Below are 8,876 nucleotides of genomic sequence, written 5' to 3'. Positions count from 1 at the left end.
CGATCAGGACTGTAGAGAGGGATTTGGTAGTGACTGGTCAACAGAGGTCGTGAGACCTGTGTCAGTCTGTTCCAGCTGCTGTAACAAAATAACCTGCTACTGGAAAATCTACAAACAATAGAAATGTATTTATTACAGTGCTGGAGGGTGGGGAGCCGAAGGCCAAGGCACCACCAGGTTTGCTGTCTGATGAGGGCTCTTTGGTTCACAGGTGATGCCTTGTTGCTGAGTCCTCATGAGACAGAAGACACACGACTCCCTTGAACCTCATCCATCTAATTCTATGCATGAAAGCAGAACCCCCATGACTTATCACTTCCCAGAAGGACCCCACCTCTTTAAGAAATGAAATTTACTTATTTATTTGAAAGGCAGAGTTAGAGAAAGAATGCGAGATCTTCCATGCGCTGGTCCACTCCCCAGATGGCTGGAATGTCTGGAACTATCCTGGCTGCAGCCAGGAGGCTAGAACTCCACCCAGGTCTCCTATGTGGGTGGCAGGGGCCCAAGCACTTGGACCACCTCTTATGCTTTCTCCGGTAGATTAGCAGGAAGCTGGATCTCAAGCAGAGCAGCAAGGGCTCAGTTGGCACTCTTATAGGGGACACCAGCATCACAGGCAGTGGAGTAACCTGCTGTGCCACAACTCTGGCACTGGCCTCACCTCTTCACACCATCACATTGAGTATTAGATTCTACCTTATGAACTTGAGGAGAAAATACACTTTAGATGATGGCACCGCCCAACTAGATCAGGAAGAGCACGTAAAGTAAAAAGCAGGGGACACCAACATTGACGGGCTGAAAAGAGAAAAAGAAATGCTTAAAAGAAAGTGAAAAAATAGAGAACTAGAGTGTGTAACCTTCTGAAACCAAGGGCATGGAGAAGTCCAAAGACAAACCACCACCAGGGCGAGAGAGAAGTCCAGTAAGGTAGGAGTCAAATGTTCACGCAAGTGAGAGGTAAAGAATGATACCGTAAGAGCGATTCTCCTGAACTTAGTGGGTCCAAGAGCCAAACTGCAGCGGATTGAGGAGTAAAGTAAGGAAGTATGAACAAATATGGGAACGTGAGCCTTCTCCGGGGAAAGAACTCGTGGATGAGAAAAAGGAAAAAACGGTGTTTTCAAGGGATGTAACTCTGAAGTTATAGCAAATATGTGTACATGCAACATTTTAAGAGTTGGAGTATAAAAGGCTGTTATTTCTGCCTATTGTCAGTTGGCTATTTAAAGCTACAGCTTTACACTAAAGAAAAGAGAAAATACAAGTAATCTGGGCCTGTGTACAAAGTAATCTGGGCTTACAAAATGTTTGCTGACTTGAACAAAGCTGTCAGCTCTAACTTAAGCTTTTAAGTTTTTTTTTCTGTAAAAGATATACTGTGTAATAAAATGTTTTTTTTTCATTTCTGTCTTCTGTTAATGCTGTTAATGGTTTTTAGCCTTTAAGTTAACACATATGTGGACATACAATGGACTATACGTGATCTTTTAAAAAAGAATGAAATATGAACTTATGCAAATGTAGAGCAGTCTTGAAGATATTAAGTGAAAGAGTCAAAGTGCAGGCCGTTAATAAATTTATGAATATTCATATTTGTGTGTATATAGCATATATATATTAGGGAACTTCAAAATATTTATGGAAAATGAAATTAAATGTTAAGCTTATTTTTGTGCACAAAATTTTCAATCCATGTATATTTTCATAATATATATTTTTCATGAATGAAGACTCCTCATTGCATGAATTTCAAATTTTTCCTATTGTTCCATGAACTTTTTGAAGTATCCTTTTATATATCCTTTATAACATAACACCCATGTAAACATATGTAGCTGCCTAAACATGATCAGAATATTTCTCAAAGTACATAAAGGGGCTAGAGTTGCTACACAGCAGCTGAAGCCACCACCTGTGCCACCAGCATCTCCTATGAGTGCCAGTTTGAGTCCCTGCTGTCCCACTTCTGATCCAGCTCCCTGCTAATATGCTTGGGAAAGCAGTAGAAGATGGCACTTGGGCCTCTGACACCCATGTGGGAGACTCAGATGGAAGACCTCTCTCTCTCTCTGTGTCTCTCCCTCTCTGTCACTCTGCCTTTCAAATATATAAATAAATCTTTTGGGGAAAAAAACTTCATTAAAAAAACTAGTTAGCTCTGGGAGAAGGTACCAGAGTCTCAGATGGAAAGGAGATTTTATCTTCCTGTGTATTGCTTTGCACAGTTGGGCTCTATTATGTATCTATATTATTATTTCAAGGAAATACTCTTGAATGTTTGTGGAACTAATAAAAACATGATAATTATGGTGTAAGTCAGCTTTTCGTTACTTTAAGATAACTGAAAGGAGCAACTTAGGAAGGAAGGTTTATTAGAGTTGGGAGGCTCACAAGCAGATCAGACAACCCTGTTGTCTGGGAAGGCATTCGGACGGCGGAGGGATGATGGTGATGGTGAGCCTGGAGCGGAGTCAGGGGCCACAGTCTGCAGGAGCCCTCTGTGTGGGCACTGTAACGCCATCATAATCCAATCTTGGCTCCACCCCGTGGGCCTAATCCAATCCGGCCACTTCCCTAAGGCCCTGCCTTGACACCATAATTTGATCAAGCTTCCTCTCTAATCCATTAACTGGTAATGTTAGACTTTGCGGTTTAAAATTCTGTGTGAATTTAGGGAGCTAACGCCTATTCTAGCCAAAGCATATATTTTTTAAAACCAAAATAAGCCATAAGATTTTTTTGAAACCTAAAATAGTATTAAAATAATGTGCTAGGCAATTCACAGCTAATAGAAGTTGGAATTGAATGGAAGAGGAAAGAGGATGGGGATGTCTGTATTCTCATTTTACTGCTGTGCTGTAAGGCCAGCCCCTCTCATTTTACAAAAGAAGCAAATTTTCAGATGTCTCATGGGACAATAATTGTGGACTTGATTTTCCACCATACTAGGCACACAGGAAGGGCTTCAACAGAGGCCCTGTTTTATTCATTTATCCAAGCTCATAATGATTTTCTCTATGACACTAATTTTCCTATTGAATTGCTCTGTGGTTTTTCCTTCATTGTTGGTTTAGAAGACAGGAACTTAGAGTAAGTTTAACTCCAGAGAGGTGATTCTGGGAGGCATAGCCAAAAGACTACTAATGTTAACCCAGCTCATATTGGGCCCAAACTGGTGGGGACGGCTCAAATATATTTCTGATATTTCTTTTCAGGGAGAAGGAGCTTTGAAAGTTTTTTCAAAAAAATCCCCAAAGCAGGAGGAAATTATACTCTTTTTTTCTCTTGAAAGACTAAAAGAGACAGAGAAAGACAGATTATTCATCTACTGGTTCACTCCCAAAATGCCCCCAACAACCAGAGCTGGGCCAGGCCAAACCAGGAGCTTGGAACTCAACTTGTGTCTCCCAAATGAGTGACATGGATCAAGTAGTTGAGCTGCCTCCCAGATGCACATTAACAGGAAACTGAGTTAGAAGCAGGGTAGTAGACACTTGAAACAAGTACTCCATTATGGGATGTAGTTGTCCCAATTGGTGTCTTAACCACTGTGCCAAACACCCCTCTCCCAAACCATGCAAACTCAAATATTTACCATTTTGAAGCTATTGTTACAATCTTCATTTAAACAGATAAATAAATAATTCTGTATAACAGAGTAGGTAATATTTTTTAAGATGTTAAGTTTTAGAAAATCTCTTTTTTTGTTGCTCTCAAAATTATTCTAGATACAAAAGAAATTCCAAATAGCAGTGTCTTAAGTAAAATGAAATTTTATTTCTTTTCATGTAGAAAGTTGCCAGAGGTAGGCAGTGCTGGGCAGAAATGACAACAGCAGGCCGGCGCCTCAGCTCACTAGGCTAATCCTCTGCCTTGCGGCGCTGGCACACCGGGTTCTAGTCCTGGTCGGGGCGCCGGATTCTGTCCCGGTTGCCCCTCTTCCAGGCCAGCTCTCTGCTGTGGCCAGGGAGTGCAGTGGAGGATGGCCCAGGTGCTTGGGCCCTGCACCCCATGGGACACCAGGAGAAGCACCTAGCTCCTGCCATTGGATCAGCGCGGTGCGCCAGCCGCAGCGCACCAGCTGCGGTGGCCATTGGAGGGTGAACCAATGGCAAAGGAAGACCTTTCTCTCTGTCTCTCTCTCTCACTGTCCACTCTGCCTGTCAAAAAGAAAAAAAGAAATGACAACAGCAATGAACTTGTCAGGGACCCGGGCCCCCTTAATCTCACCCCTGCACTGTGCCTGGAGCATCCTTTATTCCCTTACATCCAGAATGGCTGCTACAGCACCAGCTGTGACTGTGACCCCCACAGCAGCACAGGAAGGCAGGCAGAAAGGCACACCACTCTCTTGAAGGAAACTCACTGGAAGCACTGTGCACTGTGTATGGTGGTCAGTCAATGTCCAGAACCTAGTCACGTGGTTCCCCGACTCTCAGAGGAGGCTGGGAGGTGTCCAAGTGCCCTGCTGAAACCGAGGGTTCCAAAGAAGGAAATGGGTGCTGAAAAGGCAGTTAGCAATCTCTGTCCCACTAGTTCTTTAATATTTGAAAACAGCAATCATGTCCCACTTAAGCGTCTCTTGCAGACTAAACATCATTATTCCTTTTGACATGTCTTGATTGATATATTTTTGGATCCTTCACCTTTTTGATTGTCCTGTGAATATGCTCTAATTTGTACTTAAAAGCAGACACCCTCCCCCAATTCTGTGAGATCTGATTCGTGCAAAATCAACTGGAAATATGTTGGCCCCTTTTCTTTGCATATTTTTATTAATCTATCCCAAAATTAGCCTTCTTGGCATCAACTGCACACGGTTACTAAATGTGGAGTCGATGGCATCCTCTGGTTCTGTTTTACATCTGCTGTTGTTTGGCTTGGTCACACCCCACTTACACTCCAGCAGGTTTTGTGTTTTCCTCTTTTTTTTTTTTTTCAACTTCTGAGTATAAATGTGTCGCTCCCCGTCTTCGTGGAGGAACGACACAGGACCCTGCGCTGTTCTTTTGTCTGCTCAGCCCTCCCCGGGTTTGCTGCTGGTTCTTCCCGGGTTGGCTACCGACCCTTCCACCTCCGTGGAAGGGCGGTTCCCCCTGGCCACTTTCCCCACTTCCGCGGGGGAGCGGCACACCGCCAGCCGGCTCTCTCGGGGGCTGCACAGGTGTTCCTCAGGTGTTCCCCTTAGATGTTCCTGGTGCATGGTGTCTCTCTCCTCCTTTATAGTCCTCTTCCACCAATCCCAACTCTGCTACCCACACGCCGAGTACGCTGCTCTCCTCCAATCAGGAGCAGGTCCTGCTGTTTATTGGTTGAACTGGAGGCAGCTGTGTAGAAGCTGCTTCTCCCTTCTCAGCGCCATATTGTGGGAGAGCAGATGCATAGAATAAGTCTTAATTCCAGTAACTTAGTCTAGTCCGAGTTGCTCCCCACAAAATGTATTGTTATTTAATTTCACCTGGCTTGTTTTAGCTTGCCTGAATCTTCTGGGAATTTTTTAAAATCCTAATTTATTTTTACAATTTATTTATTTATTTGAAAGTCAGAGCTACACAGAGAGAGGAGAGGCAGAGAGAAGAGAGAGAGGTCCTCCATCCGATGATTCACTCCCCAGTTGGCCGCAATGGCCGGAGCTGTGCCAATCCAAAGCCAGGAGCCAGGAGCTTCTTCTCAGTCTCCCACATGGGTGCAGGGGCCCAAGGACTTGGGCCATCTTCTACTTTCCCTGGGCCATAGCAGAGAGCTGGATCAGAAGAGGAGCAGCCAAGACTAGAACTGGCGCCCACATGGGATGGCGGCGCTTCAGGTCAGGGCGTTAACCTACTGTGCCACAGTGCCGGTCCCTAAAATCCTAATTTCTTATCCAGCATATTTTATGTCTTGCTTCTGGCTATTTGCTGAATTTTTATGTAAGGGTGGGGACAGAGTCTTAATTTATGTCCTCAGCATCAGGAGCAATACCTAGTGCATTGTAGTTTCTCCATGTTTGCTCAGTGGATGAATCCTGTAATTAGAAACAAAGAACATTATTCCAGAAAAACTTTTTTTTTTAATTCTAAAATTATTTAGAACAGGAAACTGAAATCTATCTGTAAAAACAAAAGAATTATTTAAATTTTATTTGAAAGGCAGAGAGAGCAATATGGACAGAGAACTTCCATTTACTGGTTCACTCCCCAAATGCCCACAACAGCCAGGGCTGGGCCAGATGGATGCTGGGAGCAGGGAGCTCAATCCCATCCACCTACTCAGTCTACATGGGTAGCAGCGACTCACCTGTTACCTTCCAGGGTGTGCAACAGCAGGAAGGTATACTAGAAGCAAAGGAGCAGGAACTTGGAATAGACTCTCTGATACGTGATGTTGTGTCTCAAGCGCAGTCCTAACTGCTGTGCCAAATGTCCACTCTTTCCTATCTTAAAGGATAGAGACTTTCATCCGCCTTGGAAGACCATATTGAAATGTATGTATAGTCTTCTAAACAGTTGGTTTAATAGTTTTGATCATTCCTTCCCATCGTATGAGTTTTAAAAATGATTTGTCTAAGTAAAAAGAAAGACAAGATGGTGAAACACCTAAAGTTAACATCTTAAATCTTTCTGTGGTATGCTGCATCTGTATTCTTTTCCTCGGTTTCACAAATTACAAAATAGAATTGGGCCAGCACTGTGGCGCAGTGGATTAAGCCACCACTTGTGGTGCTGGCATCCTATTCCTGAAGACCTGGACTCGAGTTTTACCTCGGTTTCTGATTCAGCTTCCTGCTAATGTGGGAGGGGAGGCAGCAGAAGATGACCCAATTACTTGGTAAAAGGTGGAAGATTTATGCAATCCGAAGAGAAACCAGGGCATATGACCCAATTGCTTGGACCCCTGCCATGCATGTGGGAGACCAAGATGGAGTTCCTGGCTCTTAATTTTGGCCTGGCCTTGCCCTGGCTGTTGCAGCCATTTGAGGAGTGAACCAACAAATGGAAGCTCTTTGTCTCCCTCTTCCTTTCTCCCTCTCCCTCTCCCCTCCCACAGTCCCTACTTTTCAAATAAACAAATCTTAAAAAAAATTACAGGCAGATGGATACCCGCACTCCGATCCTCTGGATGGGACAGTCCTTCCACCAGGCCAGAACAGACTTCCCCGGCTGCCCCAGGCCTGGCTTAGATTTCTAGGCTTTAGAAAGGCAGAGTGTTCTTTGCTCATTTGCATTCCCTTCACTGTAGCATTAGCTTTGGCCACGCTACTGTTCTTAGTAGCTTTTTTCTGAAAGCGTGAAAGAAGTTAACTTCAAAATTATTTTAAATAATACAGAATTCTTAGCACCGCCAAGCCCCATACACTACCAAACAAAACTGAGACAAATTTTAAGTCTGGGGAAGCCAATATTTTTTCATTTATATCCAAAATTTGTTTCCAGGCCTCAGAAACCCACTATCCAAAAATTTACCTTCTTTTCAGCTGGAACTTAAAGAGGGTATGTGATACTTAATTACCAAGAATTCCTGAATTTCCCTACTAAATGGTACTAAATCAGCATCAGTGTAGCAGGTAATCTGAGTACTCCACTTTATAGAGATTTGTGCTTGGTTGGGGGAGGGGGTAGGAGAGGGGGCAGAGGGAGAAGAAGGAGGAGAGAGAGAGAGAGAGATTGATCCTACTTCTACTGGTTCACTCCCCAAATAGCTGCAATGACTGGGTCCAGGCCAGGCCAAAGCCAGAAGCCAGGAGCTTCATCCAGGTCTCCCTGGACCATCCTCCACTGCTTTCCCAGGCACATTAGCAGGGAGCTGAATTGGAAGAGGAGCAGCTGGGACTTGAACCACTGCCCATATGGGATGCAGGTGTGCAGGCCGTGGCTTAACCCTCTACACCACAATACTGGCCCTTTCGATTTCTTTTTTGGAAGATTTCATCTCTTTATAATACAGAAGGAATACAAAGGGGAAGAAAAAGAGAATACCTTTTATAGCTAAGTTAACAATTTTACTTTGACTTTCACAATACAAATGAAAAGCACTTTTTAAAACCCACTTCTTCCCTCCAAAGCTATTCTTTCTTTGCTAGGAAGGGGGAGCAAGTCTTCTTTCTCATGCTGTTAGAAGGCTCCCAGAGTCACAGCACCATGGTCTCCTGGTGACACAGAACAAGTGATACAGAACGGCTAGGAAGAGGCTTGCCCTCCGTCTTTATCTGTCTGGCCAATCACTCCTGGTTGAGCAGGCACCATCATGGGATGGGCGGGAGGTCTCACCATTGGGAGCCTCAGCATCATTGGCAAATGGCCTCCCCTGGGTGGCCTCATTCCAGGAGCAGGTCCCGCTGGCATAATCCCAGGAGGAGGAGGACCCCTCATTGGCATCATGAGAGGGCCTCCAATAGGGGGTGCTGGCATCACACCGGGCGAGGCAGGATCATCGCCCCTGCAGGGGGAGGAGCAGAGTGGAGTAGGAGGTGTCTTCCTTGAGATGCAGCGGCTGTTTTGTCTTCGGGCTCCAGGCCTGCTCCCCATCCATTTCTGATGGTAGACTTTCCCATTCTCTTTGTGTTTCCTGCCACTGCAGTGTGTCTTTCAGGGACAGAGAGCAGGAGTGAGGCACCCACCGCGGCAGTCACAGTAGAACTTGGGCATGTTGCTCTGCAGGCCATTTCTAATCTATATTTTATAAGAAACTAGGCAAAGCTAGTGAGGAGGTATTGCAAACTATGAAACTGGTAATTATTGAAAACAGCTTCTTGAGATTATGTGACACAAGGACAGTGGGCCATATTCCACAATTGTACAAAGTCCTCTCAAGTCTACCACATTCCTACACTCCCTGCTACACGGACGGCATTTTAAAATCGTGGTAGCCTTGGGGCACATAAAAGAACACAT

At 44.6% G+C, this 8,876-nt stretch overlaps 1 pseudogene; it reads right to left on the bottom strand.

The window, feature by feature from the left end:
- Positions 1 to 8,007: 8,007 nt before the first annotated feature.
- LOC127483494 (U1 small nuclear ribonucleoprotein C pseudogene) lies at positions 8,008 to 8,630 on the bottom strand (annotated as a pseudogene).
- Between the last annotated feature and the right edge of the window lie 246 nt (positions 8,631 to 8,876).

The sequence above is a fragment of the Oryctolagus cuniculus genome, chromosome 13 (genome assembly GCF_051225735.1).
Source record: "Oryctolagus cuniculus isolate XC-2025 breed Fujian yellow rabbit chromosome 13, ASM5122573v1, whole genome shotgun sequence".
NCBI classification, from domain to species: domain Eukaryota; kingdom Metazoa; phylum Chordata; class Mammalia; order Lagomorpha; family Leporidae; genus Oryctolagus; species Oryctolagus cuniculus.
The sequence above is the reverse complement of the archived record's forward strand: the minus strand, read 5'-3'. Positions and strand labels throughout refer to the sequence as shown.